Source organism: Salvelinus namaycush, chromosome 28 (genome assembly GCF_016432855.1).
Source record: "Salvelinus namaycush isolate Seneca chromosome 28, SaNama_1.0, whole genome shotgun sequence".
Taxonomy (NCBI): domain Eukaryota; kingdom Metazoa; phylum Chordata; class Actinopteri; order Salmoniformes; family Salmonidae; genus Salvelinus; species Salvelinus namaycush.
Window position 1 is genome coordinate 20,565,128 of NC_052334.1, and position 8,866 is coordinate 20,573,993.

The window sequence follows — 8,866 nt, forward strand, 5'->3', positions numbered from 1 at the left end:
CCCAGAAGAAAGGAGAGAGTATCTAGAGAAAGAGAGGGAGAAATGGAGGAAAGATAGAGACAGGGAAGAAGAAGGCAATAGCTGAACTCAGTGACAGAGTGCAGCGTGCAGAAAGGAAGAAATTGAGAGATTCAAAAAGGATACTCAGAGCCAGGGCCAAGTCTATTGCGTTGCTGCAGTCTGCAGAGGTAACCCTCCTTCCTCCCCATACACACATACATACATATTACTTGTATTGTAGCTGGTTGAGTATTGAAATGTATAAGGTGTTTGTTACTCTTTATATCTTATCATATGCTATCTCTTCTCACCTCAGATTCCTGCCTTAGATGGCATTAAAGATGAAGATTAATCAGGTTATCAGTGTCTCACCAGGCCAGATAAAATACAGGGACATTACTTGTCTGTGCAAGAAGGATAGTGGCATGTTGGACTGTCCTTGCTTTCAGCTCAAAGAGGCAACACTGGGTGACCCTGCAGCATCTAACCAGCTCTCTAACCATCTCATGACAGGGCTGACACCACATGGCGACCAGGCACCATTGAACTTAATCACATTGGGGAGTGGTGTGTTGTCAATTATGACCATGAAGGATACCCTGGCATCATCATGGATGTAGAGGAACATAACATTAAGGTGAAGTGCATGCACCGGAATGGGATCAACAAATTCCAAAGGAAGATATTTGTTGGTACTCTGATGGACAGATAATTTGTCTGATGCCAGAGCCACAGGAAAAATCCACCTGGAAGTATGTGGAAGAGCATTTGGGGTGAAAGGGGGGAGAGATGGAAAGAGGGGGAGCGAGAGAGGGGGAGAGGAAGAGAGGGACAGGAATGTGTTTTAATGCTAATTCCAATGATTTTGTACCGGCAATGTATTTTTGTGTTGTTGTTTTTCACAATGTAACTAAATAGCAGTTCCAATGTTGTTACTACATGTATTACTATGTATATGTCTATTCAGTGTTCAGTATTCAGTGTTCAGGGTTTAATTTATGTTATGTTCCGTTATAGCTGTCCACCCTGTTATCTTGGCATCTTTTTCAAATGAATTCAGTTACATTGTCAAATATCCAGAATTTGTGTCATGTATTTTAAAGAGTAAGACACGACAAACACCACACAATTATAAACTTGGATAAAATATAATTAATACCTGTCTCAATTAGAAAGATAATGTGCAAATTAGATGACGTTCTCTATAAAAACCACACATTGTATACAAAATCAGATATTTCTTTATAATTTGACCATAACAAATGGACAGGGTTGACAAGAGGACACAATAGCTTTATGAAAATGTAAATATTATTAAAATAGTCCAATCAAAGTAATTAAAGACAGTTAAGTGCATGTCCGTAACAGGGTGGACATATCATATGGCTGATTCACTGAAAATGTGTTTAGAATTATCAAACTCTAAGTGCTGGAGCTTGGCCAACATGTTTTTCTACAAGTGTAACATTTCCTTTTTATAGTAAAACATAAAAGGAATACAAATTCTGAAATAAACATTTAAAATGTTGCGTGGTCCAAATGGTACTGTTTTGTGATATTGACCCTTATGCACCAGTCCAGTTGGTGGCGGTAATGCAATGTTAATATTGGATGCCAACCGCCGTTAAACACCGCAGAAGAAGGAGACCAAGCTGGTGAGACCTATTTTACAAGTTCATAAAGTGTGCTTTTCGAGGGTGTAACATTTTTTTTAAACGAATGCCAGCACATGCTGCTGATTATAGCAAGACGTAGCTACTGTTTTGGTTCTGGCTTGCTACTAGCTATGTAAGCTCATACAAGCCAAGCTAGTTAGCGCATATGCTTATCCAACTGTGAGGATTACATTTTGTGTATGATTTGGATAGCTAGCTAGCTATATCATTTAGCATGCTCACCATAGCTGTCAGCCTTATTTGTCACTGTTAGTTCTCTCCACGCAACACCTCCAAAATGAGACTGGTGATCCTGGAAGACTATGACCTGGCCAGTGAATGGGCAGCCAAATACATCCGCAACAGAATCATCCAGTTCAAGCCCAGTGCCGACAGATACTTCACCTTGGGATTACCCACAGGTAAACGTTGATTTACAGATAAAAGAAGTGTATCTAGTAACTACTGTAAATTGCCAGGTACTAAATGTTAGTTTGTATGTCATGTTGCAGGTATGTAGCTAAGTATAATCTATGTCCCTCTCTTTTAGGAAGTACTCCTTTTGGGTGTTACAAAAAGTTGATAAGAGTATCACAAGAATGAGGACCTCTCTTTGAAATATGTGAAGACCTTCAACATGGACGAGTATGTGGGTGAGTTTGAGTTTATAGGTACAAATTACACTCCCAACCGCAGATATAGAACCAGATGTTCTTAACCCAAGCCAAAACCTTAGTAACAGTGAAGGGTAAATTATTAAGCTGACCCTGTATGTTGTTGGGGTGTAATAGAAATAAGGATGTAGAATCAGTGGTGTAACCTTGCAGGAAGAAATCTGCCCAGTCAGCTCATTTAGGACCTGAGGAAGTGGGAGGTGGCTCTGGCCACTCCTGGGAATTTAGTTGACCCAGCTAGATTTCAATAGCAGAATGATGAAACCAGCATTTGTTTTTAAAAGCAATAATGCTCATCAAACTAACTACAAAATAAGCAAGTTATGAGTCCTTCCTCATCTAGCTAATTTGTAAGGTGCAGGCAATTCAGTGGAAACATTATCCACCCTGCCCACTAATTAATCTTCTTGAATATGCCTTTTTTAGTTCCTTTCGATAGGGAATTATTAGGAAATGTTGTGCTATAACCTGTCTGTCTTATCAAAGTGTATTTGTCGTATGCACAGGACACAGTACAAGGAAATGCTTACTTGCAAGCTATCCTCTCAAACAGTGCAACAGCTTTAACAAGTATTCAATAACAAATAAGTAAGAAAATAACACTCAGTATAATGTTTTAAAATCACTTATTCACCACAGGCTTGCCCCGGGCCCACCCAGAGAGCTATCACTCTTACATGTGGAATAACTTCTTCAAGCACATTGACTCAGAAAATGCCCATATCCTGGACGGCAATGTCACTGACCTAGAAGCAGAGTGTGAGGCCTTTGAGAAGAAGATTGCCCAGGCTGGGGAAATCAACCTGTTTGTGGGAGGTCAGTTTTTATACTTACATACATGCTTGTGACGTAAATCAGTTTTAATATGTTTTAACACCTCGTATACAGCATAAACATTCTAAGTCGACCCGCAGTGTGTTTGATTACATTTGGGACCAACGTCTCAAGGGCTACCTGTCCTTTATGTTAATGCAACTGGCCCCTGGTCATTTATCAGTTTGTCAATGGTCTGTGTTTATTAAAGGAGCCCAAGAGCTTAACTAAGTGAGTAATTCTCTCTCTCTCTGTGTTGTACTCAAGGAATCGGACCGGACGGTCACATTGCTTTCAATGAGCCAGTCTCGTCTCCAGGACCCGAGTGAAGACCCTGGTGAAGGACACCATTGTAGACAATGCCTGTTTCTTTGGCAACGACCTGTCAAAGGTCCCCACCATGGCCTTGACCGTGGGTGTGGGGACAGTCATGGATGCTCGAGAGGTAAAGAGGTCTTAACATTATATTCCTTTAGCCATTTGTCTATCATCTATTTTCATAACACAGATATTGTTACATTGTCAACACAAAATAACTTAATTCACCTAGTAGTAGTTTTCTTTAGAAATTATGACTTGCAATTGTAGAGAGGTAGTGTTGAATGATTTTTTTTATGTTTCCTTGATAATGATATTGAATTGATGTTTGTTTCAGGTCATGATTCTTATCACAGGAGCCCATAAAGCCTTTGCCCTGTACAAAGCCATAGAGGAGGGTGTTAACCACATGTGGACCGTCTCGGCCTTCCAGCAACACCCGCACACCATCTTTGTGTGTGACGAGGATGCCACACTGGAGCTCAGAGTCAAAACGGTCAAGTACTTCAAAGGTAAGCATGAGATAGGATGGGGTTTAGGATTACTATAAAGGAAATTGGTTACAACAAATGGTGGTGCACTTCATTTGATACTGGACAGTTGGTAAGTATTACCCACTTAACATGTTTCCCATGAATTGTTAATTTCCTTCCAGGTTTGATGCATGTTCACAACTGACTGGTGGACCCAGTACTCAGCATAAATTACCAATAATGGAGAATGGAGCCAAGTCAGAATTCCAGACCTCCAAATTGTGAATGGACCTAGAGTTGTTGGTAGGCTACAGTCAGCAAAACAAAGTGCCAGGGAGATTGTCAGCACTTTAGTTGAAGGGCTATGGTTTGTCTACCATAACAACTACCCAAGCAGTAAAGTACATGAGACTTGCTGGCATTCATAACCCTTTATTCCATAGACATTAACTGTCATTGGCTGTTTTTCAGCTTGTTTACATTCAATTAGAGTACTATGAAGGCTAACTTTAAATGCCCCCTCAACTGATATGTTAAAGATGCCATGAATTCGCATACACCACTGTTACCGATATATTAGGAGGTCAGACTCTTTGCCGTATTAGTCTCAAACATTTGTTGGGTTACAGCAGTGTCAAGGGAATTTGTTCATCACATTCTAGCATCCAACCACTCAGCTACAACTCAAGGATTCGTCTTCACGCTATAACACTTCTCGACTCATCTGCTTTCTTCCATCAGACAGGATGGAGGAAAGCAAAATGCTTAGACCAGCTCAGATGAAAAAAGGAGTTGTGTTATCAAGTAAAGCCACTGGGTTATAGAGACTTGTCACTTCGAGCCATTTAGACAGCTTATGCTTCAATTGGCATTTAACAGGGAAAAATACAACACTCTCTTTTCACTGACATTCTATGTCACTTGTAGCTTTGAACATTCCATAGATTTGTTAACATAGTTATACTTGCCCAGTCGCCACCGCATTGATCTACATTTCATTATACTGTATTTTGTTTTCCTATCCGGAATGTCATTCTTGGCCATATTCAACGTAAAGTGTTTGATGTCATGGCATCATGTTGATTTTTCAAACATCTTCAGTTGTTTCTTTGACTTTTTCCTCTTTTGTGGTTTGGTAGAACAGTATGTTTTCATTTTATTGTAAGTACATTTAGTAAGTTACTAAGTCAATTTTAGAAATAGATTTTGCACATACTCTACTGTATCTCTCATCAATTGTTTAGTTTTATTGTGGCAGTAAAGATGATTCTTGTTAAATGTCATTTGTTTTTCAAAGTTGTATACTCAGGACTCAGATTGAGGGGGAAATTCCTGCCACTTTGTCTAGGGGCAGTGTATAGTCTTGTACAAATACTGGCAAATAATGTAGTTTAACTTCAATCCATGATATACGGGAATGAAGGAAACACTGAGTATACATTTCTAGTCCCACTGTTGTACACAAGGTGTCACACTCTGCTGAGATATCAATTCATACTGATTTCTCTGATTTTGTGAGGAATAGTATACCTTTTCCCCCCACCATCTGAACTGTATGTACTGTACTGGCTCAGATATTTTCACATTGTCATTCACAGCATGTTTCCAGAAACTGTAGTGGACACGTAATCAGGCAAAAACACTATGGCTTTGTTTGGTAGACATTTTCTATAGCTTTTCTTCACTTTGAAAGTGTGGAGTAGGTTGTGTGTAGATCTCTTTCTTTTTAGATGATGCTGTCTTTCTACACAGCTGTATAGTGGTCTGCATTAGTTCTAGCCAAGTGATTCTTATTTCCAAGGCGTCTGCTTGCAAAACAAAACGCTTCATCCATGGTGTTGTTTGAATCTTAGAAACCTGCCGCCTCTAGCATAATTTAACCAGATTCTCTCCCTCTGCCAACACTTTCAGAACTGTAAAGCTACCAAACAGATTCCAAGCCCAGGTTGATATTTCCAGTGTTCTGATTCAGACAGAATCATTAACATTGCTATGGCTGATCTGATCGAATCTGGCCCTACGCAAAACACTCGTTTAAATAAATAAATAAATATGCAAATCAAAATCATAGTCTGCATTAAAGTTGTAAACTAGCTCTGTGGTAACTTTCACTTATGTAATTCTTGATGTTAATACAACACGATGTATGTAAATACAAAGTAATTGCTTTATTGTTATGCAGAGCGGCTTAATTACTCAGCCTGCCGAATGACAAGAGGGAGTCAACCTCCTCTGCTCTTTGTTCGTCTGTTAATGGATTTATCTGACAATTTGTTCTGCTTGATGTTAATGGATTTTCCCTCGGCATGTAAAATTGAGGCACTGTTAACCAAAACCCCCAGAGAATTGATCATAGATAAGCCTTAACTTTATCCATCATCAAGCAGTGCCATCCCTCTGCTTAAAAAGTCACACCAGAGGAGTATTCTGAGATTACTATGAAGGAGTTTGCTGATCCCATGGATTTAGGCCCCTTATGCCCATAGCAACTGTACCAGAGTCAGTTTTCTGGTGCAGCTCACAACTTGTTAGATATTTTTTTATTTAGGAGAGGGTATGGGTTTTAACACAGGGAATTGGAAGAACCAACCCCAAATCAGTTTTGAAGGGCTACAAATTACTCCACCAAGTCCATGACCAAAGGGAGGATCACCTGAACCAATGCCCACCTGACAGACCTTCTCATTACCCCTCATATGTTTGGCTGTGCGGAGTGGCTCTTTGCACCGAATATCCTGTGATACCCCATGTTCTAACACCCGTTTGGGCTCAAGGTCTCTGCTTTGGCTGTAAATGGAAATAAACAGCCACTAATGGAGAGGAGAAATTGCTTGTCAGTCGCTAACCGCCGCTCTCAGTACAGCGAGGGAGCATGCTAAGCTACCCAACGTGGGAAGAATAGCAATGAAAGCACCAATCAATACAATCCAAAGACAAACAGTGACACATTTGCAATGTGTGACAGCTTGTCAGTAGCATGTGGACCTTTAGTCAGTCCAAATGACTGAGCACCATTCAGTGTATGGGACTTGCTAGTTTTTCCGTCTAATCGGCCGACATGCGATTCAGTGCAAAATTCAGTGTTTCCTCTTGATGAACATTGACTTTGATACTTGAACGCAGCCCACACAGCTTACCTCGCTTACTGGCCATCTCAAAGGTCAAATAGGGGGTGCTTATATTTGTCCTGTTTCACTGCGTGTACAAGTGGGAAACCTGTACGAGTGTGAGGTGTGTAATGAAAATGTTTTTTGCATATCCCACCTCCCCCTGAAACACATTCGGAGAGTGGGGTCACAGCCAAGGATCAGCCATGATTGATGGCAACCCTGGAGCAATTAGGGTTAAGTGCCATGCTCAAGGGCAGATTGACAGATTTCTAACTATTCACTTTGTCTTGATTCGACCAAACAACCTTTGGTTACTGGCCCAACACTCAAACCGCCATTCTACCTGCTGCCGTATCTGAAAGGTTTCCAACACGTCTAGACTGTAGTCGTCTTCAGTGCTGTGTGGGAAGAGCTGCCTTATCCATTTCTTAAGGTTCAACGCAGCTCACACCCACCATAGAAATATTCATGCATTATCTTTGTACATAAATAAAATGCAAATCCCTGAGGTAACCGTGTGTGTGTGTGCATGTTTATGTGTATTGGTTTATATCACCCTGTGTGGGTAGTCAAATGTATTGGATGTGCACTGGTTAAAAGAACCACAACAAAAATTAGGGCAACCCTCCTGTCTGGCTGTGGTGAATGAAGGCTCTGACTGCTCCAATGATGAAGGACGACACTGACCGTATCTGCCATTGCAATAACAGTCCTCTGACCCACACTCTCCCCACTGCTACCCCAACACCACAATCAATACCTACTCCCAGGTAGATCTTTGAAGCTCCAGACCCCAATAAAAATAAGACAGATCCACACTCAATGATTTGAAGTATTCAATTAAAAAAAAAACATTTATTATATCTCTAGTAGAAGATGAATGTTTCACCCCTCTCAACCTTCATCAGTGTTGAGCAACATATTTCTGCAAAATGCCATTTCAATAATTAGAGCTAGGTGGTTATTGATTTGTATGACGCTGACTGGTGGTGTGAAAAGAAAAGCAAGAACTAGAAAATAAAAACATTTGGGGGTTACCAAGGTTATTGCGGTAAGTAGGAAGCCGAGAGTCAGTTTGATTTCCCTCTTAAGAACTAACTGCAACATGAGGCCTTTAAATATCTTCACAACTTTTTTTCCTCTCAAACCACCCAGCTACTATAGTGACAATAAGGGACAGCAAACTTGTATCTGTTCTTAAAAGTTCACATTCTTTGTGCATCTAGGCTTCCAGATCCTTTCATCTAACTGGTTACCAGGGTAACACAGGCTCAATAACGCTCCTATGTGGGTGGGAGAGAAACATCTCTCACTGTCAGAAGTATTAGAGGTAAGAAAACAACAGCCATGGAGACAGATTTAGAAATATGTGGGATGGGAGAGGTCCTATGCATTTATCTGGGTGAGATTAAAGCAGCAGATAAAGCTGCTGAAACTCTAATTTCATACAGGTTGTAAGCTTTTTTTAAATTGATTTGCTCTCTGTGAATTGAATTTTGATGAAATCATTGGAATGGAAGTTGCCACAATGTGGGAGCTTCTGAATGTTACTGAATAGTCAACAACTAGTTTACTGAATATATAAAATCTAGTTCCTGATTATCTTTGTCATTTGGATGGAACACCCTTTGTCCTTTGATAATGTACCATCAGCAAGTATTCTCATTCTGTTGCATCTTAGAAAAGGGACTGTGCCATTTAAAAAAAAAAAACGTACATCTGTTTGCGTTCAACAAAGGCCCAATTAACTTCAACTACCTACCCTTATCAACTTCAACTACCTACCCTTATTAACTTCAACTACCTACCCTTATCAACTTCAA

General features: G+C 40.2%; 1 pseudogene; it reads left to right on the forward strand.

Moving 5' to 3' along the window:
• Nucleotides 1–1,642: 1,642 nt before the first annotated feature.
• On the forward strand, nucleotides 1,643–5,216 carry LOC120023812 (annotated as a pseudogene).
• The last annotated feature ends 3,650 nt before the right edge of the window (nucleotides 5,217–8,866 follow it).